Source organism: Marmota marmota, unplaced genomic scaffold (assembly GCF_001458135.2).
Source record: "Marmota marmota marmota unplaced genomic scaffold, marMar, whole genome shotgun sequence".
Taxonomy (NCBI): domain Eukaryota; kingdom Metazoa; phylum Chordata; class Mammalia; order Rodentia; family Sciuridae; genus Marmota; species Marmota marmota.
In genome coordinates this window covers 45,443,543-45,470,728 of record NW_025999932.1, presented here as the reverse complement: position 1 = coordinate 45,470,728, position 27,186 = coordinate 45,443,543, and the positions used below count along the sequence as shown (strand labels likewise).

Below are 27,186 nucleotides of genomic sequence, written 5' to 3'. Positions count from 1 at the left end.
TGTCCATCCTGGTCCTTCTGCTTGGAATGACTTTCTATTTCCTCTTCTCTCTCCACCCACGGTTTCTCTTCTCAGGCCCACTTTTGTTATCCTTCAAACTACTGAAGGATCACTTCTCTACAGAAAACTTCTGTGTCAGGTGCAGTGCCTTTTCCAACCCCTTCCCTCAGCCAGGAAGGGCTATGTGCTTCCTCAGCACTCACCAAACTGAGGACAATTGCTCTACTTGCCTATCTTGCCCTGCCAGCCCATGAAGTCAAGGACTGTCTGTGTCTTTCATGCCCACATCCCCACCACAAGGTACACTGGCTGGTACAGAATAGGGGTTCAATAAAAAAGTGCTTGCTGATTGGAATGATTCCCAGAGCCAAACACAAAAGGTCATAGCCAAAAGACTCTGCATTCACAAGCCAACATATCTCCCCACAGATCTGTGCTAAATATGCCTCTGAATCAGACACAACCAATAGATTCAGCATTTCCTGCACCCCAGCTACTCTAGTGTGTGGATGATGCAGAAGCAGCACCAGCCCTGGCCAAGCACAAGTCACCTTACCCACTGAAGGTCAAGCCCTCCCCACTTCCAGTCTTAATGCAGCAGCATCTCTTTAGACCTGACTCAAGAGAGTTTCAGAAGTTTTTGAGCGCCATATGTCTAGCTATTTGACATAATCTTGTTCATTTTGGTACCTAAATCCACGTACACCAAATAATACAGACGATTGTCAAAACTTCCACTTTATTCCATGCAAAGTTGATGAAAACATCAAATTCTTTTCTCTGCTAAATGCTGGATATTAGTCTCTTATTTACTGGAATTTTATTTGTTTTGCCAAATTTTCTGCCTATAAATTCTAAGAAAGCCACAGAGAGGTGAGGCTTTGTTTCTAATGAATGTCACCACATCATAAGGGGAAGGGCTGGGTTATTGAGGGTGGGGAGTAGAATCTCATTTTCATTCAGTAACTGGCTTTCAGCCATCACTTAACCTCATTGTGATTCATTGTGCTTATCAGCCCAAAGCCCTTAATCACCACCCTCACTGGAAGTCTGAGAACAACTAATGAAGATACTTAAGTGCCTCCAGGAATGCTAAGGACTCAGGCAGCCAACCTCCTACACTAAAGAAATTCAATGTCACCATTCTGTCCCTGATAATCTTTTTTAAAAAATATAATTTTTTGTTGTAGATGGGCACAATACCTTTATTTTATTTGTTTATTTTTATGTGGTGCCTGGAACGAACCCAGTGCCTTACGCACGCTAGGCAAGCACTCTACCACTGAGCCATAACCCCAGTCCCAACCCTGATATTTTAGTCTGTGCATGTAGTGGCATATCTCAAACTGTTACATACAAAAGCTAGTAAACATCACATTCTACATAAATATCTAGATTTTTTTTTTTTCTGAAAGCTCGGTCTTTGTCCCCAATGCCAATCTAATAACAAGGACATGGTTTTGAGAAAAAGAAAAAAGAGGTTTTATTGCTTTGCTAGCAAAGGAGAAACACAGGAGACTCCTATTCCAAAGGCTGTGATTCTGCCCATCAGCATGAACAGGGGGCTTTTAAAGAGGTGATTCAGAGAAAATGAGATTAGGGAGGAGAGATCCAGAAGGAGAAGATAAGGGGAAAGAATATCAGGAAGGAGGTTAGGGAAAAGATCAGTGAGGAGAAGATCAGGGAGAATAAAGTTGGGGGAAAAAAATGCAAGTTTCAAAGCCACAAGAGAGATAGTCAAAGCATCAAGTGAACCCCTATTACACTTTGAGGTACCCCTATGGGATTCTTAGATATCTCTATAAGTCCTTCAATTCCTCACCTAATTTTTAATGATTGTCTTAAATCAAGTCCTGGAAAGCACAAACTGAGATGGAGAGTCTTGTGAAAATCAATTACTGAGGAAGTGCTCTTAGAAAGGGAGAGAAGCAATCAAAATAGGGCAGGGGAAGAAAGCTCATCAGGCAGGCTCTTAGCTTCATCCTGATCCCTACCCAGAGCTCTGGACCACCAATCAGTCCTCTCTTGAGGCAAGGGGCTAGCCTTTGGACTGTGTTGTCTTAAAGTAACTACTCTGTCTTAAAGGAAATAAGAAAATGATTTATTCTAAGCCATATATGAGAGGCCATGGCCCTAGAACATGGATCAAGTTACCATGAATGACATGTTCTGCAGTGGAAGAGGTTACATGAACTTTTACAGCCACAGAACAAAAAATTCCATAAATCAATACATTTGATAAGTACATTGGTAAGGCAGGGTAGGGGGTGCTTTTCTACAGGTTTCAGATGTTATAGCAGTCTTACTTTAGGGTTGATAGAACATAGAAGTCTGCTAAGCTGAGGGCTAAATTCCAACAGTTTTACCTAACAGTCATAGGATATTAAGTCAATATAGAGACTTTAAGTAAATGGCTGATAAAGGTACTACAATAGCCCAAGATGATTTGGATTCTTGGCCTATAATATTCTATGCCTTCACAATTATGATATTATAGATATTTAAGGTCAAATAGTCTGCAGCATCTTTAATATTGTTACAGAGCCCAAGTTCAGAAGCTCAGCCCGTAGAAAAACCAATGCCCCAGAAATGGATATTAAGGAAGAAAAAAAGGCTTTATTTAGAAGCCAAAGGATGGAGAAGCAGGAGCTCAACTCACAAGTCAACTTCTCAACCCCAAGATTATCAGGAGTTACAGATATAGGGTAGGAATGATGAGGGAGTGAGATGGGCTAATGAATATCTTTTCTGGGAGTGGGCAGAGATCTTCTAGGAACTTGGGTGCCACCTCTTTTCACTCCTTTCATGGTGTAGTGTTTTCCGTCATGGTGACTTTAGCCTTAAAGGGAGAGGAGAGAAACTAGGGCAAGCCCAGATCAAGTTAACCATGTATTATAGTCCTAGACAAAATATTTCTCAAATAATCAACTTGTTTACATGCGGAGCTGAGTACAATATGGCCCAAAGGTTAAGGCAGAAAAAGAGAAAGACACAACATAAAAGCAGAGATGCTTAAATCTTTTCAGCTCATCCCAATCACCCATTGGATGTTTGTAGCCCCAAGTGGAGAGTCAGTGTTTTCAGCAAAAACCAGACCCTCAAAAATAACCTAGGCTACTGCTATCATCATAACCCCACATCAGTGGCACTGTCTACAATAAAACTAGTGGGAGACCAAAATGTATTGCCCAGCTGTATGATCTTCAAAATTAGTGATTTTTTTATGTCAACTAAGAGCAAGTGAAGTTAGAAGGTTTGTTTAGGATTTTCTCTGTCAAACTATATGTGCAACTTCTTCAGAGAACCTCAATTCACATCGCCGTGTCCGTCATTGCCCTGGATTGAGGGATGGAGAGTGAAGGGCTATGATACATTCTCTACATAGCAAGGGGATTCCCTATTTAGCTAATGGCAATTCTCCCCCCAAAAGGAGCCACCATGAGCCATTAGTGGCCACCCACAGTAACTAGAAAGGAGGTCATGGTTCCATGCAAGTGGTGCATGTGAGTATAACACCAGTAGCGTCCACCACACCAGTGGTTCCAAAATCACAACCACCTAGACGTGTTGTTAAAACAAATCGCTGGGCCTTGGCCTAGAAATTTCTAATGCAATGGGTTTGGAATTTGGTCCTATAATTTATATTTCTAAAAAATTCCCTGGATAAAGCTAATACTGCTAGTTCAAGGATCATCCTTTGAAAACCACTACACTATAAAGATGCAGTGTTGGGCCAAGATACACATTCTGACCTGCTTTGATTTGGTGAAGTTCTACACAAAAGTATTTCAATATAATCTTCAATTGCTATCTCCAGAATGCTTGATTCTTTGCTTGCCACAAACAACATGCATAAAACACCTAAGTAGAAAGGAAATAAAATGGTAAGTATGGAGGTTAGAGCTGAAAAGGTCCCCTGTCCTCCCCTCACCCTTTCCTCTTCCCTACTCTAGCACACAGGTAAAGGAGTGGGAGGAGCCAAAAGAGGCCATGGAGAAGTCTAATGATGAGCAGCCCCATGCCCACAGATGGTCAGGCCCTGTCTGTCATGCCGTACACAGCTCTGAGTAGTAGACCTTGTCAGAGATTCAGCAATGTCCATAGAGGAAGGAGTAGGTGACCGGAGGACTCAATGCAATAGTGTTTTGTAAAAGAGATTTGGTAAATAATCTATGATGCAAGATACTCAAAACTTACATGAGCTACCTCAAGAGGTAGTTATTCCCTGTCACTGGAAATTTTCAAGCAAAGGCTAGATAATCTGCTGATGGAATGAGGGGGAGAGGAGAAATCTGGTTTGGGAGTTAGATCAGGTGGCTTCTAAGTTTCTTCCCAAGCTTATCAGTTTGATGACTATAATGGTTAATTTTAGCTTTAGTTATCAACTTGACAGGACTAAGGGACAAGACATGTGGTAAAACATAGTTTCTAGGTATGTCTGTGAGAGTATCTCTGGAGGAGGTTACCCTTTGAATCAGTAGACTGAGTAAAAAAGATTGTTCTCACTCATGTGCATTGGTATCATCCAATCTGTTGAGGGCCCAATAGAACAAAAAGGTATGGGAAGGAGAAAGTTTCCTTCCTTGAGCTGGGACATCCATCTTTTGCTACCCAAGGACATCAGAACTCCTGGTTCCTACATCAGCAGACACAGCCCCTTCCCCCACTCCCATCCACACAACCCATTTTCAAGCCTTCAGCCTCAGACTGAATGATACCACTGATCTTCCTGGTTCTCCAACTTTCAGACACCATATTGTGGGGTTCATCAGTTTCCATAATCATGTGAGTCAATTTCCATGATAAATTTCCCCTTATATGTCTCTCTCTATAGATAGACAGACAGACAGATAGACAGAACAACCAACCAATAGACAGACCAACAGACTGACTGACTGATAGACACATAGACACACAGTCTATTGGTTCTATTTCTCTGGAAACTGACTAATACAATGACTTTATGCAAATTCTTGGTATGTTCTTTCTCCCACTCTCTAGAGTTTTTTTAAAAGTATTTTGGAGGAAATAGTGAAATTTTACATATATTTGTATTATATATATATTTTACACACACACACACACATGTATATGAACACAATACCTTTATTTTATTTACCTATGTTGATGTGTTGCTGAGGATGAAACCCAGTGCCTCACATATGCTAGGCAAGAGCTCTACCACTAAGCTACAACCCCAGCCCACGGTCTAGATATTCTGATGTACCTGTCCTGCTTTACTTGATTCTCAAGTGATAGAAAGTTAAGCACTCCAGCTCTTATTACACTTGGTTTGCAACAACCCCTACATTCTCTCCAGTTGTCTGCTTTTCTGGTTGGGTGAGACTAAATATGTTATTTTATCCTTTTGTGCTATGAAGCTCAACTCTTTCCCTGTGAAATTGGTATCAATAAGGGATTTACAAAATGCTTCCAGTTACTTCTAAAACATAGTGCTCACAGCAGCCCTGAGAATGAGCAGCCCCATCTTGCAGAGGGGAAAGTGAGATTGATATGTTCAGAAGCAGGTGCTTCCCAGTCTCTCCATTGGCCCTTCCTTCTCACCTCTATCTTTAATGCTTATTAAATGGTGATATTTATTCAGCATAAGTCTCAGGACTCTTGTGCATGGTAAATCATTTAAGAATTGAGTCACCGGGGTTGTGTTTTGGCCGACCTCCCGCATTCACTCATCCCAGACCCATGTTCTAGAATACAAAGGCACTGTGATTCATTCCTACTCTTCAGCTTCACTAATCAGAGAAGCCCATTGCTCTTGCCACTCAGCAAGAGATATAATGAAAATTTCCAGGCTGAGGGCATTAGATTCAGATTCAACTAAAAAAAAAAAAAAATGTCAGGTGGTGTGATTTACTGTAGCTAGAGAGAAATGAAGGAGAAAAAAAAAAAACTAACTTGTTTGTGCTTGCTTTTACTTGTGAAGCTGTGGGCTGATATTTGCCATTTGCTTGACCAAGTTATCTCTGTGAGGACTGCTAGGCCCACACAGGTCTAGCCAGACATTGAGGGATAAACAGGTCTGGTCGATGTGTGGAAAACCAGTTTAAATAAAATGTAACTAGATTCAGAAAATTATCATTTCCTGAACTCCACTCAGACAGAGTCCTGTATGTGAATGGCCCATTGGGAAGTGGAGCCAGGTGGAGGAAATGGCTGCTACACCATCCTCTGAGGGGCATCTGTCCATGAAGTGTGTGGCCTTTGTTTGCTGAATGGGCAGGCAAGTGTGGGGAAAGCTGAAGTGCTGGGTGGAGGAGAGATTATCCTCCTCTGCCCTCTCCCTGCACAGCACTGTGCCATTCTTCAAAATAAATGTGAAATGAATATTTAAAGAATATAGGCTTAGGGGACTTAAATCTTATTCCTAATGTTTTATTTCTTTTATTTAAATAGATCTACAATGAATATGACAAAACATTAACATTTGTCAACTCAGGTTGGTGGGGTGCACAAGTGCTTGTTTTATCTATATGTATATGTACATTTTTCCAACTACAACAAAAGAATTCTGCTTTGAAGGATCACTGCATTTATTAGCTTTCCCATGGCTTCCTCAGGTCTTTAGTCCATAATATTACCACTGCCCTCATCCTCCCGAAACCCCTCCACTTCTTATTCCCTACTGAGCACTCTTCTGGGTAGGATAAAGATCAACATTGGAGTCGTAGCAATAACCATAAACCTGAAGACAGGAGTATACGGGTATCCCCTGGTCACAGAGAAGCATGTGAGAGTCTGGATGCATAAAATCAGCACTCCTGTTCCCATCCAGACAATGTGCAGAGATACAGAGGGGAAGGAGGAACAAGGCTAGAGAGAGGGTGGTGTTCGTGCTACCACAGGATTGGAACTAGGCCAGGATCTGGGGACTTCTAAGAGAGCTCCGACAGCCCAGGATGCACCATCCTGCCTGGCAGGGCACATGAGCACTTCTTTATGAACGTTCACCAGCTGATGTTCACACCGACTCTAGTATAACCATGCTCCTGCAAGTGGACGTAGTCCTTTTAATCTGAAGATACTTAGCTTTCCAGCACCAAACATCCAGGGGAAAAGACAGAAAAGGAGAATTGAGATTGTTTGTGGCTGTTTGGGTAGATCAGAGAGGTGACTGATTCTCAACCTATTAATCCACACATAAAAGATTCTAGATGAAAGAAATAAAAATAAAAAGATTCTAGATAGACTTCAGGTAACTCTTAGGAGGTACAAGGTTAAGATAGTTTTTTAAAATGGCCATTGGACCCCTAAGGTCATTTGGAATCTTCCGGAAGGTCTATAAGGGCAAATTTTTCATAATTGCTGTGGTTTGGATGTGGTTTGCCCCCTTGGCTCATGTGCTGGGAGCTTGATACTCAGCATGGCAGTGTAGAGGTGGTGTGGAACCTTTAATAGGTGGAGCCCTGTGGGAGGTCGCTGGAGATAACCAGAAGGGATTGTGGGACCCCAGCCTCCCTGACTTCCTGCTTGGCCATATGATCTCTTCTCCACTTGAACTCCTGCCATCTTCATGGGGCCCTTACCAGAGCTGGCACTATGCTGTTTGGATTTTCAGCCTCTAAAACCATAAGCTAAATAAACCTCTTTTCTTTAAAACATGCATGTTATTATCTATTTTATTGTGTAAAGCAGCCCCTTAAGCATTCCGTCATGTTTTTGTTTCTCAGATCTCATTTTAAGATGTAAATAAATACAATTTTAAACAATTTTTAAAAACATCTTTTATTTATAAAGTTAGCCTGCCTCAGGCATTTTGTTACAGAAAGTGGACTGATACAATAATAATGCTAAGATGTTATTTGTCTTTTTCATTATGTTGACATTTGCTCTGGTGATACAAAAGAATAGGTTAAACTATTGTCACCTTAGCACAAATCAAGACAGGAGCACTAAATTATTAATCATTGTGTTTCTTTGACTTGCAGAGAAAGGGTCCATAAAAATTACTTTGATGAAGTAGTCCTAAGTATTTATTAAATCTCAATCATTGAGTATATATATATATTTAAGACTTTATATGAAAAATTGGAGATATGCGTAGAACACCTTTGCTGTATTCAGATATGTAATGATTGTCTCAAGAAGAAGCACTAGCGTGATTGTTTGAGTTATAAGCTGAGCTCACTGTCTTTTCATGGAACACCATTTTTTTAACTGTAAAGAATGACTGGCAGACAAACTATGGCTATTCAGACTTGGGTATTTGTCAGACATTGTCTTGAAAATGAACAAAATTAGTATGTCACTTTAAGCAAACCGACTGATAACATTTGTTCCAAAAATAAATTTTGAACTTTCAAGAGAAAATTTGAACTTGGAGAAACCTGTGTACATGACAGCTATTCAACACTTATGTGCTTTTCCAGTAAGACTGGTGGTAATGTTAACAAATGTAAATGTTTCAAAACTTAGCTAATCTACATAACTCAGTGAATCAATATTTTTTGAGTAACCAATGGAAGATGGTAAGTCATGTGTGAGTAAATGGTCCATAGAGTACAATATAAACCAATGGATTTTAATGAAACAGAGGGTGAAAAGTTCATTTATGTGACTTCTGATTCCACATTACAATTAACCTTTAAGAAACTACCACTTGTAGACTTTTTGAATAGAGAATCATTAAGTGTTAGAGTCTGTAAACAAGTCTGGATGGCGCCTGGCAAAATGCCAGAGGGAGTGGTTTGAGAAGTAACAAAAGCGAGCCATTAAGTGTGGAGATTCCTGATTGGTTGACTGATGTATCTAGTTTATGTTAATTAGATAAGCTGTGTGGAATGTGGAAATACTGCTCCTGTCCTGTAATAAACGGCTCCCTCTCCTGCTGTATCAACGTACACAAGTTGTTCGTCACCTCTCGGTTATTCTGCTGCAGCCGGACTGCGGCAATTAAGGGGGCCACAATTGTATGAAAGACAAGTAAAATAAGTCTTCTCTTTTCCAACTACATATCTAGGGGATACTGGACCTTCTCCATATACTTAAACCAAAACAATGTATTACCACCGTCTGAATACAGGAGCAATTTTGAGAATTCAATTATCTTCTACTGCTCTAGGTATTAAAGAAATTTGCAAATATGTAAAACAATGCCCCTTTCACCTAACATTTTTTGCTTTGAATATATAGTTATTTTTCACAATAGTGGTGCTGTTTTGTTAATGGCTTGTGTTGTTATCTTAATTAGTTAATTAAAATTAACTAATTTTAATTAAAATTTTCCTCATTTTATTTTTAATATAATAAATATATAGACATAGCCTACATAAACAGAAATTATCGTCAATAATTTTAAGGAGAGTATAGAGACTTGAAAGTTTGAGAACAACTAAATTAGAACATTATTTGAAGATTGAGTTAAAACATAAAGTGTCCAGCTTATAAAAAGCCAGCACCTATTTGCTACATGCCACTGTTACATACATTCATTCCACCCTCACATCATCTCTATGAGAAAAGCACCATTCTAACCTTTGGAAAGATGAGAAAACAATGAGGCACAAAGAGGTCAAGTACCCTGGCCAACATAAAACAGCTAGCAGAGGGGAGAGCTGGAGCATGAACTCAGGCAGTTTGGCACCAGAGTTGGGATTCCCAATCCTGGTATCATGCTGTCGATATCTGTTGGTCTTGATGTCACTAATGATTGGTGATCGCTGTAAACTGGATTCTGGAGTCTCAAGTTACTCTATTTATTTTCCTCTTGTTATCCTAAGCGTTTTATGAGGTCTTGTTTAATATTACAAATTAGTCTCCAATGTGCCATGAGATATAGGGCTGGAATGAAAGGATGGCATTAATGGGAAAGAGCAGTACCACCTCCTATTCCCATGTTAGAAGCAGCAGAAATTCACAGAGAGCTCAGAAGCAACAGAGCTGTCCTTCCTTGGCAGGCAGAGATTTCCCCCTTTGTAGTCAAGTTTAGAGGATTTGTATTACATCAAAGTAAAATGGCACTTCCCCTATACACAGGCCCTGGGTCCTCAAGAACATGACAATCTAATTGAGGGAATAAAACAAATATATGAAATAACAGCTAGAACAGATGACAGTATCTAATTAAGTGCTAAATTAATTTGAAACCAGATTGAACTTTTTTTTCAAAATTTCTCTTAGATGATTCAGAAAATAATTTGGGGTCTACTGTGCCTCTGGGTCATAATTAAGAACAGTAATCATTATTGTACTCCTGATGTCACAGAATTCTTATTTAAATTCTTTCACATCTTAATTTGGCAAGCTGTTTTCCTCTCCTGGTAATCCTGAATTTGATTCTCAGTTCTCCCCTGTACCCACATGCAGTGCTTTGTCATTGGAGCTCCACTGGTTGCCATCAGCTACCACCCTTACACTAAGGGATGCTTTATCTGACACCATTAGGATATTGTCAAGGACCTTTGTTAAAACCCCCAGAGGTCTTTATGGGTGATGACTGCTCACCTTCCAGCTCTAACATTTTATGATTCTTAGCAGTAGAAAATGAAAAATTATGGGGCTGGGGTCGTGGCTCAGTGGTAGAGCGCTTGTCTCGCATGTGTGTCACTGGGTTCGAGTCTCAGCACCGCATGTAAATAAATAAATGAACAAAATAGAGTTCCATCAACAACTAAAAAAAATTTTAAAAGAAAATGAAAAATTATGGTTAACAGTGCATTTGAGGGCCAGGTTTACAAACTGAAATGTATGCTCAAGATGTATTTGCTGTGGTCCCTTTTAGATGTTACCAATCAATAGATATCTGAAAACCGGTGCCAAGAGAGGAAGGTGGAAACTTTCTTTCACAATACTTTCCTCTGTTCCTGATCCGTGGCGAGGACATTTTTGCGATGACTACTTTGCTCAAGGCAGGATGCTGGGAGCAGAGATGGAGAAGAAAAATAGCTAAGATCTGGTGCCTGGGCTCAAGCAGCTTAGCAAGTAAAGGAGGCAAACCCTCCAGTGGAAACCCAAGGAGAGAGGGATGGGTATGAAAGGGGACAAATGAAAAGTGAAGACTGAGATGAAAAGGCCCCAATTCCTTAGCACCTCATGAACTAAAGCCTCAGCCCACTGGCAGAGAGGCACCTGGGGCCAGTGACCACTGCACTGGCTGTCCTGAGACCCAAGGGGAAGGAGGCTGCTCATTCTGCTGCAGGTGCCAAGTCTCTATTCATGTTCATCCATAATAATAATAACTTCACACGTGAGTTAACTTGTCTTTCTAGGCTCTGCCAAGTTTATGTGCCAGATGGCACTTGCCTCCCACATCTGATTTACTATAGGGCAGACCAGCTGTGCCTCAGCCCAGGGCAGGCCCGCATCTGGCAGCCAGTTGGTGAGATTCTGTCTGTATGACACTTGTGCCCTAGTATAATTCCCCAGAGCAATCCATTTCTATCTGTCAAGGGTGTTTTTTAAAAAATATGTTTTTCTCTTCTTGGCTTATTTCTAGGACTACTGTTGAATATCTGTTGGCAACAGATCTACTTAAGCACCTTTGTGTCAGAGAAAAGGCTCTTACTGTGAAATATAAATAATGCCACTAACATATTCTGAAGGGAAAATTCTCATAGATAAAGTAAACAGGAAGACACAGGTGACTGCATAGCCAAGAATTATTCCTCCCTTTTTCCTTTTCTCTGTAAAATCAGGACACTGATTTTATATGGAGAGGTAATTCCCTCCTAGGAGAACCCCAGCACCAGCTCCAAACAGCATTATGTGATGCCCCAAGGTGAAAACATCCTCTCTTCCAGGGAATTGCTTTGGGGGTGTGAGGGTGAGCCAGGACTGACCTATAATACTAGGGGGCCGGTGCAATGCTGCAGGCCTGTAATCCCAGCAGCTTAGGAGGCTGAGGCAGGAGGATGGTGAGTTAAAAGCTAGCTTCAGCAAAAGTGAGGCACTAAGCAACTCAGTGAGGCCCTGCCTCTAAATAAAATACAAAATAGGGCTGGGGGTATGGCTCAGTGGCCAAGTGCCCTTGAGTTCAATCCCTGTACCAAAAAGAAAGAAAGAAAAAAAGTCTGCTAGGGGGATGGGAAAATCTTCTAGAAATAATTATCTCTAAATGAGAGAAAGAAAAGGGGGTTATGATTCAAGTGGAAGGAAAAGATACATACACACAGGTTCCCAGCAGCTTTATTCATAACAGCCCCAATTGGAAACCACTAATGGAAAGTGATGAGATTATTTGGGGACACTGCCCTTCAAAGCGATTAACATTGTGGGAACCTGGTTAGTTCTCAAGTGAGAATTATTATAAAAGACCAAGACCGGCCACTGCTCTCTCTCTAGCTTTCTGCCTCCCCATGTGACTTCTCCCTCTTGCAAGTGTTCCTACCAGGATGCCATTTGCCATGATGTGATGCAGTAGGGTGCCATCAACAGAGCCAGAGCCATACTATTGAACCTCCAGAACTGTGAGCTAAATAAACCCATTTTCTTTAAAAGTTATCTAGCCTTGGGTAGAAAATAGACTAATATACCTTAGCATAGAAATTGATTCCCAAAGCAATGAAGATAAGTCAATTTCCTCTCTCCAGAAATGGATTTAGGATGGGCATATGATCCAGTTCTGGGCTAATGAACCACAAAAGGAAATGCACCTGAGAAAAACTTCTAGAAAGTTTTACTTACTCCTAAAAGGATCACAAGAAAAAGAACTTCTCATCTGAACCTTTGCAGGACTGGATGTGATGTCTGGAACTGCCTCAACTCTTTTGCTACCTAAGAACAGCCTTAAGATGAAGTTTGGCAGAGAATAAAAGAAAAAAGGAAACTGGGTCCCTAATGTCATTATATGCCACTGAGGGTAGTATACAGGGAGCTAGACTTTTGGTTATGTTAGATAATAAATTCACTATCTTCTTAAGGCAGTACAACTCATTTCTTATGGTACATGTAGCCTAAAGCTTATTAATATATAGGTGCCATTCTTGAAGAATTTCCAGCTTTTAAAATTTTGTCAATCTTATTATGGATAAAAATTGATATTACATTCTTACTTGAATTTATATTTTCCCTTTATTAATAATGTTAAGTATTTTTCATGTGGATGCAATATTGACTTGTATTTCTTTCATTAATTGCACAATCATGTCTTCTTTCCATTTTCCCATTGGTTTGACTGTTAATTTATAAGAGTTTTTTAAGTTAATATGCATTGATCCTTTGTGTATTTAATATTTTGCAAACATTTCCTCCCCTAGGGTTTTGTGTTTTGGAGGGTTTTTAAATTTTTTAAAAAGTGTACTCCAATTCATCCATCTTTTCTTTTCTTATTTTTTTAGTCTGTATAGTGCATAAGGCCCTCTCCATTTTATCGTGAAAAAAAAATTCTCCTATATTTTCTTTCAGTATTTTCAAGTTTTATAGTTATATTTTTCATAGTGCAAGGTTGAATTTTACCTTTATTTTTCAACATGAATAGTTTTCCCAACACCTTTTTTGGTGGCTGGGGGTCCAGGGCCTCACACATGCTAGGCAAGCGCTCTACCACTGACCTATATCCCAAGCCCTCCTAACATCTTTTTAAGCATTATTTCCCCACTAACTGAAATGCCATTTTTTTATCAAAAACTAAAATCTCGTACATTGATTTGTCTGTTCCTGGGTCCTTTATTCTGTATTACTAATCTATTTGTCACTTCTGGCACTAACACCACACTGTTTCAATCATTAAACTTTGGAACCTTGTTTTGTTATCTGGTAGGACAAGCCTATCCTCTTTTACTTATTAAAGTGGTTCCCAGTTTTTCTCATGCTCTTTTTCTTTCCAGATGAGTTTTAGAATAAATTTATCAAATTCTGGACTTTTAATTTGAATTGTACCAATTTGTAGACTGATTTGGGAAAGGTTGTCATCTTCACTTTCTTTTTTTTTTTAATGTTTATATGTTTTCTGTGGTTCTGTCCTCTACCCTTGAGCTACACAGATCTTTATTTTTTATTTTGAGACAGATCTCCTTGAGTTGCAAAGGCTGACCTCAAGCTTGCAGTCTTCCTGTCTCAGCCTCCCAAATAGCTGGGACTACCAATGAGTGTGCCACCACACCCTCTGTCATTTTTTCAATAAGTAATTTCATTTTTGTATAAAAGTGAAATTTGTTTCAGTGCCAAATGTGGTATCTGTAGCTTCTCCCTGACAATTTTTTTTTTTCTGGGCGGGGGGGTCCTGGGGCTTGAACCCATGGGCACTTTACCACTGAGCTTCATCCCTATCCTCAGCCCCTTTTATTTTTTATTTTGAGACAGAGTGTCTGTAAGGTGTTGAGGCTGGCTCTGAACCAGTGATCCTCCTGTGCCACAGTCTGGCTGGGCAAAATAACGGGGGGTGGGGGGTGACAAGCAACTTGTGAAAATTGAAACAGCGGGAGCACCTTTATTACGGGACAGCAGAGGTATATATACCCAACTAATTACACACAGCTTAACTTAATTAACATCATCTAGATGCAGCAGTCAGTCATTAAGGAATCCTCATCATCTTAATGGCTCGCTGGTGTTGCTTCACAAACCACTCCTCCTGACAAAGTGCCAGGTGCCATCTTGACTTGGTTGTGGCCCTCAACACTCCTGCATCAGTCTCCCAAGTCACTGTGATTACAGGCATGCACCCCCACCCCTAGCTAGGTCTGTCTTTTCAACAGGATTGTTGAAAATCAGAGTTTAGAGCATCTGTCCATTCGTTCATTCCAGATATATTTATTGAAGGACTCAGATGTGAATAAAACAGTATTCTTTCCTTAACAGCACTCACATCCTAATGGTATCTGACCTACTCAGACACTGGGATCTGTAAGGTTTGGATCTATCAACATCACCGTTTCATGCTTTCTGTTTCTGTATGTCTTATTTCTTTTCCCCCACTTTTGTCTTTTATTAGATAGGGATTTTTCCTCTTTTAACAGTCTGGAAATTACACATTCCATTTCTATTTTTCTACTAGCTGCCATTAAATTTTGACAAAATTGAATTCACTATCAGTGCCAAATGTGGTATCTGTAGCTTCTCCCTGACAATAAGAGACTCTCAATACAATAGCACCATTTCCCTCCCATGACAGTTATTCAGAAATTTAGTTCCAGGACATTGTGGATCTTTTTGTATTATGTATCAAATTTATTCAGATTAATTATAACTCTCACTGATGGCTTTGCTCAATATGATTTTCCATGTTCTATCTTTCTCTTTCTTGAACGCATTTTTTCTTTTTGCTACAATCATTCCTGAGGAATTCTTTCAGGAAAGTCCTATAAATGAAAAGCTCTCTGAGCCTTTATGCATCCTAAATATTTACTCTTTATTTTGAACTCACACTGCAGTGGTAGTTTGAATGGATATAGAATTATAGAATTCTAGGTTCAAATTTATCTTCCCCCAGAATTTTGAAGACTTTTATGCCTTCTCTTCTAGCATTCCTTATGGCTAGTCGAAGTCTGATACCCGATTTTCATTCCTGTGCTTGTGCATATTACAGAAACTCAACTCCAACTAGCTTTAGTCAAGTAAAGAATTTATTGACTCATACCTGGGGAGCCAAGAAGCGGATCTTGCCTCCAGTGTGGATGAATCCAGTGGTCTAAACAGTGTCATTGGGGCTCTTTTCCATTTCTTGTGACTTTGTTTTTCTCTGTATGTTTGGTTCATTCTACACTAAAACAGCAAGTTCCTCTCTGCAAGAAAGATAACTACATGCAGCTAGAGCTAATATCCCTGTAGTCACATAACCTCTCAAGAAAGGGACTGGCTTCCCCATTATCACCTGAAAATCCTGGGAGGATCTGAGTGAGTTCTTTTGCATCCTGTTCCCATTCTAAGTTAATCACTCTAACTAGAGAGAGGAATTCTCTAGTCAAGTTTAGGTCCTGAGCTTCTTCCTGTGGCCTGGATTGTCTATCTGAATGATATGGAAAGAGAAAAGACTTTCAGCTGAAAAGGAAGGAAGGAAAAGAAGTATGGAGGAAGAAAGGAAAGACGGAAGGAGGTAAAGCAGGAAGGAAGGAAGTTGCTCTTACTGAGAGAATGAAGAAAGAAAAGCAAACATGAAATGTAGAACTATAACTTCTGTTGTCCAATATAGTAGATAAGACTTCTTTTTCTCTCTGGGAATTTTTCAGATTTTATTTTTTATTCTTGGAACCTGTTCATTTCACCAGAATTTTCTGGTGTGGATCTTTTTACATTAGTTCCACTGGCTTTCAGTGGCTCCTTTAAGATACATGGTTCTTGTCTCTCTATAAGCTTAAAGAAATATTTTTTCCTATTATTTCCTTCCTGCCTCTGTCTCTGTTCTCTGGCTCTGGAATTCCTCCTGTTCAATTGGTGTTTTGGCCTCCATGGATTAATCCTTTTTATATTAACTCTTCCTCGTATGTTTCATCTCCTTGTAGTTTTGCTCCAAATTCTGATAGATTTCCTGGGCCTCGTCTTCCAGATCATTCATTTGGCCTATTCTGTTGTTCAGACTTCTTGTTGAACTTTTCATTTCAGGCTTTAAACTTTATATAATTATTTCTTGTTCTCTGGTTCTAAGGTTTTCAGAGCAGTCTGTTTTTATTGTTGCCTTAATGAGTGCTCTTACCTCAGGGATTTTTTTTCCTCTTCTGTTTCTTAAATTGCCTCTTTTTCCTCAAAGCAGTTCTAGGTGCTTCTCTTTTACATACTGTTGATTTTCCTCAAAGACCTAGTATTCATCGGTTGTTGTCCATTTATACAGTAATCAGTGTGGGTAGCTAGCAAGTGTTTCTTCTGCAGCTGTGTTGACTGGTTTCCCAAAAGGCGTGGTTATGATTTGGATTTGAGGTGTCTGCCAAAACTCCTGTTAATGCAGGAATATTCAGAGGTGAAATGATTGGATTATGACAGCTGTAACATAATCAGTCCCTCCTAGTTTGAATGGATTAACTAAGTGGTAACTGTAGGCGGGTGGGCTTAGGTAGGTCAAGGCTGGGAGAGGTGAATCACTGGGAGTTAGTCCTGGAAGGGTTCATCTTCCCTATGGGCCCTTCCTTCTCTCCCTCCCCCTCCCCCTCCACCTTCCCTTCCACCTCCCCCTCTCCCTCCCGCCTCCAGCCCCATGGGTGCTGTCTCACCTTGAGCCTAGAACAAGGAAGTCAGACATCTATGGACTGAGACCTCTGAAACCATGAGCATCAAATAGACTTTTCCTCTTCTAAGTTGTTCTTGATGGGTATTTTGGTCATAGTGATGCAAAAATCTGACTAAAACACCTGGGAAGGATTCTTCAAGAGGGGAACATCCTAACCAGGAAGCTTGGGCACAGGGCAGGTGTGAGGCTGTTGACCTCTCTCCAATTGCCAAAATAAGGAGGGTTCTGCCCTAGCAATGAGGAACTTCAGTGGTTTCCCTGTTGGAAAGGTCTTTCCCTCTTCTTTCCCTTTTATGTCTTATGGAGTCTAGAATTTCCCTGAGGTCACACTGGTTATTCCCCTCCCAGGCCCTCCATTTCAGCAGCTCTTCCTGATAGGGCCCTTTCCCCTGGCCAGCAAGAAGTTTAGTGAGAGTTGCAACCAGCCCTTCTGGTCTAAAGGCAGATTTCAGTCAAGTTCTAAGGACTGCCCAGAACCTTCTTCCTGTTCATTGTATGAGCCAAGGCTGAGCTCAGAGTTTCTCTCATTCTACTCTTACTTCACAGTAGTTTTCTACATGAATCATGGGCTGGGATTTTCTTAGTTCTTTCTAATCCCATTCATTTGAGAATTTCTTTCATTTGCTGGTGTCAGTCTCCTGTCACTGCACTGAGGGAATTGGAGAGAAATAAGAGTCACCTCCTATGTTCTGATCCACTCCCATACCTGTTATGAAGTATCCATTATGCACTTATTTTACATATTGAACTACCCGTGGAGCACTTTTGAAATAGGCTGTTTGCTAGAATTTGACTTATATACAAGGGTGATGTGAATGAACTTTTTTGAATTGCTTTTAATACGCACTGAGTGGCAGACACTGTGCTAGTCCCTTTATACTCATTTCCTAATTTAATATAACCTAATTCTCCTGAGAAAAAAATTTTGTAAAAACTGTGAACCAAAGATGAAGGCTGAGATGGGGGAGATGAAGAAACTAACAATACACAAGGCAATAGCATAACTTGTCCAAAGTTATATAACTAGTAAGGCACAGAGACTAGCTTTAAACCCAGTTCTCTCCATCTCAAAACCCAAGAATTCCAAATGTTATCTATAACATCTCCAAGAAAATTGATTATTTTATTAAAACATAAGTCTGCATCTTGAGTGTTGATGGAAATAACTGAGCCAATATATATATATCTACTATGCTATAATTTAAACTTTTGCACTAGAATTAAGGAGAGTCTACAAATAACAACCTGCAACGTGAAAGACAGTTGGAGCACACAGAGTGTTGGGAATTAAAAGCGAATTAAATTCTCTCCTTCCTTGGGGATTTTGCCTTTTGGGAGCATGTGCAATCCTCACTCTTTGCTTGAAATACCTTGTAACACATCTTCCCCACGACCTTTTTCCATGACTGGTCCCTTCAAATTCTACTAAGAAGTCCACTCCCTGGAGCAGTCCTCCTGCAACTACATCTAAGAGAGGTCCCCTCCTCCTCAATCTCTCTTTTTGTAACTCTATTTCCTCTCTTAACACAACTTGTAATTATTTTGTTTACTGTTGGGTGTTTTTGTTTTTGTCTGTCTCCTCCTTAAACTGTAGGCTCCAGGAGACAGTATGCATTTTTTTTTACATCAGCCCCTATTTGTTAAACTATTAGTTAAACCAGAGTTGTTATTAAGAATTAACGCAAAATAATTTTCCCCGATCCAATAAGCAGTGAAATAGTCAAGCTTAGGAGGTGAAGAAAGGTGTAAAAGCAAAAAACCTGGAAAATCCCCACCAGTATAATTACCAAAACAATCAAGTTAAATGTTGAATCAGAGATCTCATTTCTCTATCCTCTATAAATCCTCTTCTTAAGAACTAGTTTCCCCCAGACTCCTGTTGAGACTCTGACCAAAGATGATCGATCTAAAGAATGGACCGTGCTGTTTGAACCAAATCACCTTTAGACCAATCCTACTAGTCGACCAGAATTGCTTTTTTGGGGAATTTGGCCTTGGGACCCTGGGATTCTCCACGGATCAGGGAAGATGCAGATCTGCTTGGTACAGGTGTGACTTAAGAAAACCAGTCAGCCAAGGAGAGAAAAATAAATCAAGCTGACACAGGGAAGCGGAAACCCTGAGGCCTTTTGGTGCTTTTCACTTCAGGAATTGAACCCAACTCAGTCCCATGGGAGTTCCACTGCCATCTCTGCTCCTGAAATCTGTGAGACAAACTTTCCTTTTTGTCTAAACCACCTTGAACAAACTGTGACCAAATGGCCCTGACTGAGACAAGTGTAAAGTGTTATTCCTCACCTCCTCCTCTGCATGTGGGAGGGAGAGGCTTGGGGGTTGGGTTTTTTACTTCACCCCCAAAGCATCTGATATGGTCTGAATATGAGGTGTCCTCTAAGAGCTCCAATGCAGGAATATTCAAAGGTAAAATGATTAGATTGGGAAAGCTATAACCTCATCTGTCCATCCTAGTTTGAATGCAATGACTGGGTGGTAAATATAAGCAGGTGAGGCATGGCTGGAGAAAGTAGGAATACCCTAAAGAGTGCATCTTTCCTTGGTCCCTTCCCATCTCTCTACTCCTGACCCCTCCAGGATCTAAGCAGCTTGCCCCTGCTGGGCCCTTAGCCCATAATGTGCTGCCTCATGTTGGGGCCAGAGCAATGGAGTCATCCATCAACCCTGAGTTCCATATGAACTTTTCTTCCTCTAATTTGTTCTTGTCAGATATTTTGGTTATAGCAACACAAAAGCTGACTAAAATAGCCTCCTTGTTTATACATGAAGACGATAATATGGTATCTTACAATCAGGTCCTGTCTTATGTTCAGACAATATAAACCTGGAGTTCAGTTTCTGAGGCACCCTAAAGGCCCCCTACTCTCCCCCAGCCTTCTCCCTACTCTTAAAATTGCAACACTAAAGTGCAACTTAGTTCTTGGTCTGAAGCCCTGTCTCCCTGAAACACCATGGAACCACCATACAGAATAGGTTCCTTATAAGCAGAGACCATCCCATTCATTTTTGAATTCTCACTGTGCCTAATAATGCAGAGGAGCAAAGACACCTGCTGGAATAAATGAACTGAGTGGGAAAATGCAGGCAGGCGGGGAGGGGGCTGTGAGGGCACCACACTCAGATGTCCACAACTCCTCCATTTTGAGCTAGGTTAGTTCCAATCACAGTCGAGTTGCAAGATGACAGTTTCAAAGAACTGAAAATCTCTGAAGTGACAGACTCTACATCCATCTTTGCAGTTTCCATTAGTTTTACAAGCATAAATGCCAACTGGCCAGATTCGTTTAAATGAAGAGGAGCAGAAAGGTTTTACACATTGCAGGGAATTGAAGGGCATACAAGGGGAAGAAAAGAAAAAGAAAATTTCCAGGCAGAAAGGTGGAGTTGAAAATTTCCAGGCAGAAAGGAATCTCTCCCTCCTGCTTTCTCTTTTCCCTCCCCTTACTCTATTTCATAAGTTTTATTGCCATCCTGACATTAACTAAATTATGATTTGAAATTCGTTCAAGCAGATGAACTCGCGGGTCCTCTGTAAAATTGTAAAATTTGGGGAAAAAAATTTAATTTCTTTCTTTAGAAAAAAACCCATAGTGTTATAAATATAACTAAGGGACTATTCATATGCACCCAGTGACTGGAGCAAGCAGATGCATGGTTTTAATATGCACTCTCATAAGCCTGGAGGTTAGCCTCCCAACAGTACCCAACAGGATTCCATACGATCTTTTCAAAGCATTTCACTAATGAGCTGCCATCATCTGCACAAACAGCCCTATAAGAAGGGGAAAGTTGTGGCTGTTCCATTTACAAACGAGAAGATTGAGGTTTGAGGAAGGGAGATGCATTTTCCCAATGGCACAGTAAACCCATAGCATGTCTCAAAGCTCTGAGCCCCCTGCACTGGATCCCATGAGCTAGGCTACCATTTTAAATGAGACTCCTTCACACAATGAAGTCTTAGATTCTAACATGGCTGTGGGGTAGAATAAAGGCAGAAAGTCCACAAATGGAGATAGATTTAAAGTATATGATATCCAGTATCCATGCCCATACATCTGGCAAAGCTTTTTTGTTTTCTCACATGATTCATGGACAAAGTTTTAAGAAAAATTATGGCAGTCTCTGGAAGAATCTGCTTCCTAATATACATGAGGGGCACATGATTCCACAAGGCTCAAGGAATTTTTCTGAATGCTATTCGTAATTTAGCACATCATATAAGTCTAATTGGAACTCTTTTGATTCACATCTGGAATTTTCCAATGAATAGCCCATTGCCTTGAGTTAGCAAGTGGTTGCTATTTTGATGACTCAGTTTTCCTATCTAACAACTTTCTTTTTTTAAAACTATATTCAGTTCAACATTCACTTTTTTAGAGGCAAGGAACAATGCTGGATATTGCACAAGGGAAGGAAGGAGAGAGGTGCTGGGGAATAAAGATAAATAAAATGCAACCTGTTTCCTCCAGGAACACATAGGCTATTTGTGTAAATAACTTAGTTTTAAGGCAAAGAGAATTGGAGACTGTAAAAGAGTCAAAGAATCAGAAGGCAGAAGAGACAGTGAAATGTTGTAATAGGGTTAGCTAGAGGCTAGAGGAGGAAATCACCAGGCTTCATGGGGAAGGCAGCATTTGCAGCGGGCCATGTCAAAGGGATAAAATGTGCATAGAAGAAATATGCATTCTAGACCAAGGAAAGAATGTATCGAGGATATAGATGGAAGTGGAAAGGCAAAGAGTGATGAGTTGGAAGTACAAGTCAGGGTCAGATTGTGAAGGACCTTGGATGTATTACTGCCAGCTCCCAACAGCTGGGTTGCTTTTAAGAGATAAATGAACTCCTATCTTATTTAAATCACAATATTTGGGGGCTACAACTTAGCCTTATCTTAACTATCAAAAAATGTCCTCATTTTACACATGAGGAACACAAAGCTTATAGAAGGCCAGCATCATGTTACCAATGTCTGGCAGAACCAAGACCTGATAAGAAAATTTAGAACTGGACATTCCACTGTCCCAAAAAATGTGCTAATGATGTTGGTTATGATGATAGTGATGAATGTGATGATGGCGATGATGGAGATTCTTCTTGGGAGAATCTGGTCTTTAGAAGTTTTGTTATGCCTCCCCTTCTTTATGTTTTTCTATGTTTTAATGTCAAGGCACAGAACAGATTATCCATGTAATCACTTTAATCAATTATCTGTGGGTGATAACTTCCCTGCAACTTAATTAGTAAAGTTGTCTCCCAGACTAACAGCACTACAGCATCATCTAAAAGTCACCTCAGAAAGACAGAACAATCCATTAAAAATCACTAATGTCTGCAGGGTTTAAAGATGTAAAGTGCTCATTCGGAGAATGAGAAAATCATGCACAATGACTCTTGCCGTCCGGGTTTGTCACGCTCTATGTCCGTGGGATGACTCACATTGCTAAAGCCCAAGTTTAATTAACATGCTTATTCTGTGCTGCTACTTCCATTCTAACAAATTAAATGTTTAAACAGCCAGTGCAAACATTTAGATCTGAGTCAAAATTGTTTGCACTCTGCCAGTTTAGGCATTTAATTTATTATAATCCTTTCCATAATACATGCCTTGAAAGTCATTTTTTTTTTGCACTGAAAAATATCGTTAGTATTTCAACTGATGATATTGAATCTGAGACTCTCAGAATGTGATGTGAGAACTAATTTGGACTGCAGACAAGGGTGATAAATGAAATAATAAACGAATCCTCGTCTGTCCCGACTTCCCCAATTGACCAGGTGATAACATGACAGGTGCCAACCCCGGGACTGCCTTTGGCCCATAAATCTACTCTTGTTGGGAGCCACTACAGCAGGATGAAACAAAGATCTTACAAAGCTCTCAAACATTTCATCTTAAGAGCCATTCCCTGGATCCTGACCTCTTCCTCCCTGCAGATATTTTTTCAGATTATAGAATTTTGCTAGCTTTCAACAATTTCCTTTTTCCCAAGGCTAAAGAAAGTGAAAATGCACTGGAAAGAAAAACTCTAACAAAAGCTCCATTGAAGTAAAGCTGATGGTGCTGATAGAGAGCTCGGGCAAGCAGCCCAAGAAGTTGGACAGATGGCTCCCAAGGAATGACCCTCTGTGGTCCCAGGTGACCACAAGGTGGCAGTGAAGGCCTTTTTCACCCTCCCCATTGGCATCTCCCAACACCCATCTCTACCCCCACCCTAGATAACCTGGCTTTGCACTAACCTGATCCAGAGGGTAGATGTTTTTCCACTTACAATACAGATACTTTTCTGTTTTGTTGTAAGTAATGTGGAAACTGGAAAAAAAATAGTTGGAAATTTGAATAGCTCTTGCTTGAAGAACATGCAGCATTGTGTTGGGACCAAGACAGAAATATGAAATTATAACAGATGATGGCCATGCAAACTCACTAAATCCTAGCTTCCTTGTCTGCAGAATGAGGAGTTGGCTCCTCTCATCCCTGAGGTTTCTTTCAATGATTCTTCCAGGCAGAGAAGAATGGATCAAACTCATCCAGCCAGGGAGAGGGTAAGTTTTCAGGGACAGTAATTGTTCTGTTGCTGTATGCTAATCAAGGTCACCTGAAACTGAAAACCTGAATTTGTTCACTCATGGCTGGTCAGGCTTCCATTTCCTGTTTGGAAATCATTCAAGGTCTTCCACAAAACATTCCAGGTTGTTTATACCTTAAGATTGAATTATCCAGAGAGGAGCTCAAGTCAGATTTCATAATGAAGCTATATCTACCCAAAACCTGGCTGGTGGGAGGAGGGAGGAAATAGTTAGATTCAGCCAATTTGTTACTTCTCAAAGCAATCAACTCAGATCAATGTAGCTTTGTTTGCTTTTCCAAATAGTGTGGGTAGTTTAGACACATGAGAAAATTTCTGCTAGAGTCAGTTCTAGGAACTACCTATTCAAAAGAGCCCTGCTAAATGCAAATGGATGTCAATCCCCTCATCCCAAATTCACTGTTTAAATGCCAGGAGGTTAACTGAGAAATAAAAGATAAAAATCCTTTCTATGCAGAGACATTTTTAAATGTTTTTAATGCCTTAAGGGATGAGATTAAATAAGGCATTAGCTGGCATTTTAAACCACTTTTTAAAAAATTAATTATAATTAGCATTGTGATTAAGTACTTACTATATGTTAGGCAATATGTTAAAGGGGATTTAGGACCTTGGTCCCTTCCTCTTCCTCTTTTTGCTGTGAAGAGAAGTTTTGCTCTACCATGCTCTACCTACATGTTGTGCTATCTCACCACTGGCCCCCCAAAAAATGAGACCAGTTGATCATGGACTGGAACCTCAAAACTATCTGCCAAAATAAACCTTCTCTCTTATAAGATGATTATCTCAGGTACTTTGTTACAGTGATGAAAAGCTGACTCACACACCTGCAGTAGCAGCATCATGGGCAAAGCACCAAAGTGGAAGTTAGCATGAGTCCCCAAGTCAATCCTGCCTGTAACTGGCAACATTTCTTAAGGTGAATCTCCTTTGGTTTCCTCTTCCTCCAAATTCCCTAAGGACCCTGTTTTACTCTGAAATTCTAAGATTTGGATTTTAGAAAGATAATAGTGTAGAAAAAGGGCTTAAGAAAGTAACAAGTAGAGAAACCAACAGACCAGCTGGTAGCCATAACTTTCCTGTTCATTCTGCACAAATTCTACACCAGCCAGGAAGTTTATCCTCCATTCCACATTATACATTCCACATCAGACCTCTGTTTTATCTTTAGCATGTTAGTATTACACATTTATATTTTTCCAGTTATCTCTTCTATTAACCCGGGCACTCTGTAAAATGACTTGTCATTAATAACGTGAACTGGCTTTTTCAGTTTAGACAGCAAGGAAGATATGGAATTGAAGGAACAGCGTTATCTAATGCATTTTCAAAGAGATTTGTTTGGAGAGAGCGCTTGTTAGAAATACCTAAGCAGAGAACATCAAATCTTTGACAAAATATATATTAGAAATATTTCGTAGAGGACTTTCAGGGATTAAAGTCCCTTGCATTGCTTCAAATTTTCTGACCAAATTTTAGCAGCAACCATATTAGAATCTTACAACCACAATTACCAATGCCAGAACCCAAATCACAAATGCCATCCCTATTAGATGTGGATTTGAGAGTAATTTTGTTGGGGGAGGTATATTGACTTTATTGTTTAGTTTGCTTGCTTTTCTTTTAAAAGACAGGCACAGTATTTTCAAATTGGGAGGGACCAAGATAGATTATTTCCAACCCCTCTGTTTTATAGTCAAGTAAATTGAGCCCAAGTGCAGGAATGCTGCCAATGTCACACACCAGCACACACAACCAGGACTCAGACCAGTAACTTGACTCCTAGTCCCTCATTTTCTGTCATGTTCCATAAAAGAGCAGAACCAAAAGAAGGGAGCCTCGAAGGACCCTGTCATTAATCAAATATCCCTTAGCTTGGAGATGGATGTTCCATGGTGTCAGTCAGAATACCAGAAAAGGGTAAACAGACCCAAAACAGGGAACCCTTACAGACTACAGGGAACAGCAGGGAGGGGCTGAGCTGGTAACTCCACCCCTGCGGCAGATCAAGCAGAGGGTGATTAACTCAGAAGCAGAGATTCAGAGTGAATAAACATCTTAGAGACACTGGCAGACCCTTGACCAGCAATTCAGTGGAAAGATGGGATGTGGGATCACAAGAGCCTGAGTGTGAACTCCATCTCTGTCTCTCACTACCTATGACCTTGGACAACTACTCCCTTTCACCTCTCCAAGCCTCAGCACCCACATCTGCAAACTCAGACATCTTTGTGTTAATATTGTGGCTTCCATTTATATTTACAGTGCAGTCAGCCACTGGCCAACCAACCACAATTTAACTTCTTTCCAAGGACACAAACAGCACATTCTGACTCAGGTTAACAGGGCCCAGGCTTGGATTCCTACAATCAGGGACAGCCACAAATTAGCAGTATTGGCCTGGACCCACCCCATACCCATCCAACATTTCTGTGCCACTAACCAGCTGCTCTGCCTATGTTTGTTTAAGTTAATTCAAACACCATCCAAGCCAAGGAAAACACGGCTGCTATTGTAACCCAGACCCAGGACTGGCAGCTCAATAGCCCTGACTGGTGGCTATGCTCTGGTTGTGAAGGGGTAGCCAGCAGAGCAGTCTTCCCCAACAAGCTAGAAGGAGCCTGACATGGCACTGGGTTGGGGAGGCAAGCAAAAAATAGCTGCCCTTCCCAAAGGCATGTACTCTTCAAGACTCTGACAAAAGCTCAGCTTATGTGGAGCACCAACAGAGAGCAGAGAGCCAGGCCTTTAGGGGTATATTCGCTATCAATGTGACTGCTATCAACATGACTCCGTAATGTACTAGATCGACTCCTAAACCAAGAGACCTCAGCTGCAGAGGATGTACAGAGGCAGAGAATGAGGAGGAGGGAAAGACCAAAAGGAACCTAAGATAAAAGTCCCAGAAACAGAGAAGGTAACCCCGGGTCTGTCATCATGGAAGAATCATTTCTCCAAGAGTGGAAAACCTGCAGTCCAGGCACTATACAAACTGACTGTGGACTGGTCTACCTTCCCCGGCCTCAGTTTACCTCTCTGGGCCAAGTCTCAGTTTTTTTTCAAATATAAAAGACAAGCCCTCCAATCACACAACCTCTTACTTATCTTCCAGCTCTAAACCAGAGGTGTCCCTGATTCCAAGTAGACCAAAACATGCAGACAGACGGTAAACAAAATAAAAAGTTATCTTAAAATATTAATCAATTGTGCTTTCTTTTGAGTGACTTATTTTTTGATCAGTCAGAGGCATTCATATGGCCTCAGGGAAAATTAAGAATGCTTTAGTGGGCAGAGCCGCCGCCCGCACCTGCAGGAAAGATACGCAAGCAGTATGAAAAGACAAGGAAAGAAAGGACCACAAGCAATGCAGGTCAACGCAACTTTAGAAGAGGTAACAGCTGCAGCAGATGGAATGTCAGATAAAGAATTCAGGATATACATGCTTCAGATGATCTGGAGTATCAAGGAAGA

The 27,186-nt window shown here is 40.5% G+C and overlaps 1 long non-coding RNA gene across 1 annotated transcript; it reads right to left on the bottom strand.

The window, feature by feature from the left end:
* Positions 1–15,500: 15,500 nt before the first annotated feature.
* Positions 15,501–23,658, bottom strand: LOC125615996. The gene is made up of 2 exons (XR_007346591.1): positions 23,366–23,658; positions 15,501–16,822 (listed from the first exon to the last, which is right to left on the bottom strand). It is a non-coding gene; the product is annotated as an uncharacterized LOC125615996 (long non-coding RNA).
* Positions 23,659–27,186: the final 3,528 nt, after the last annotated feature.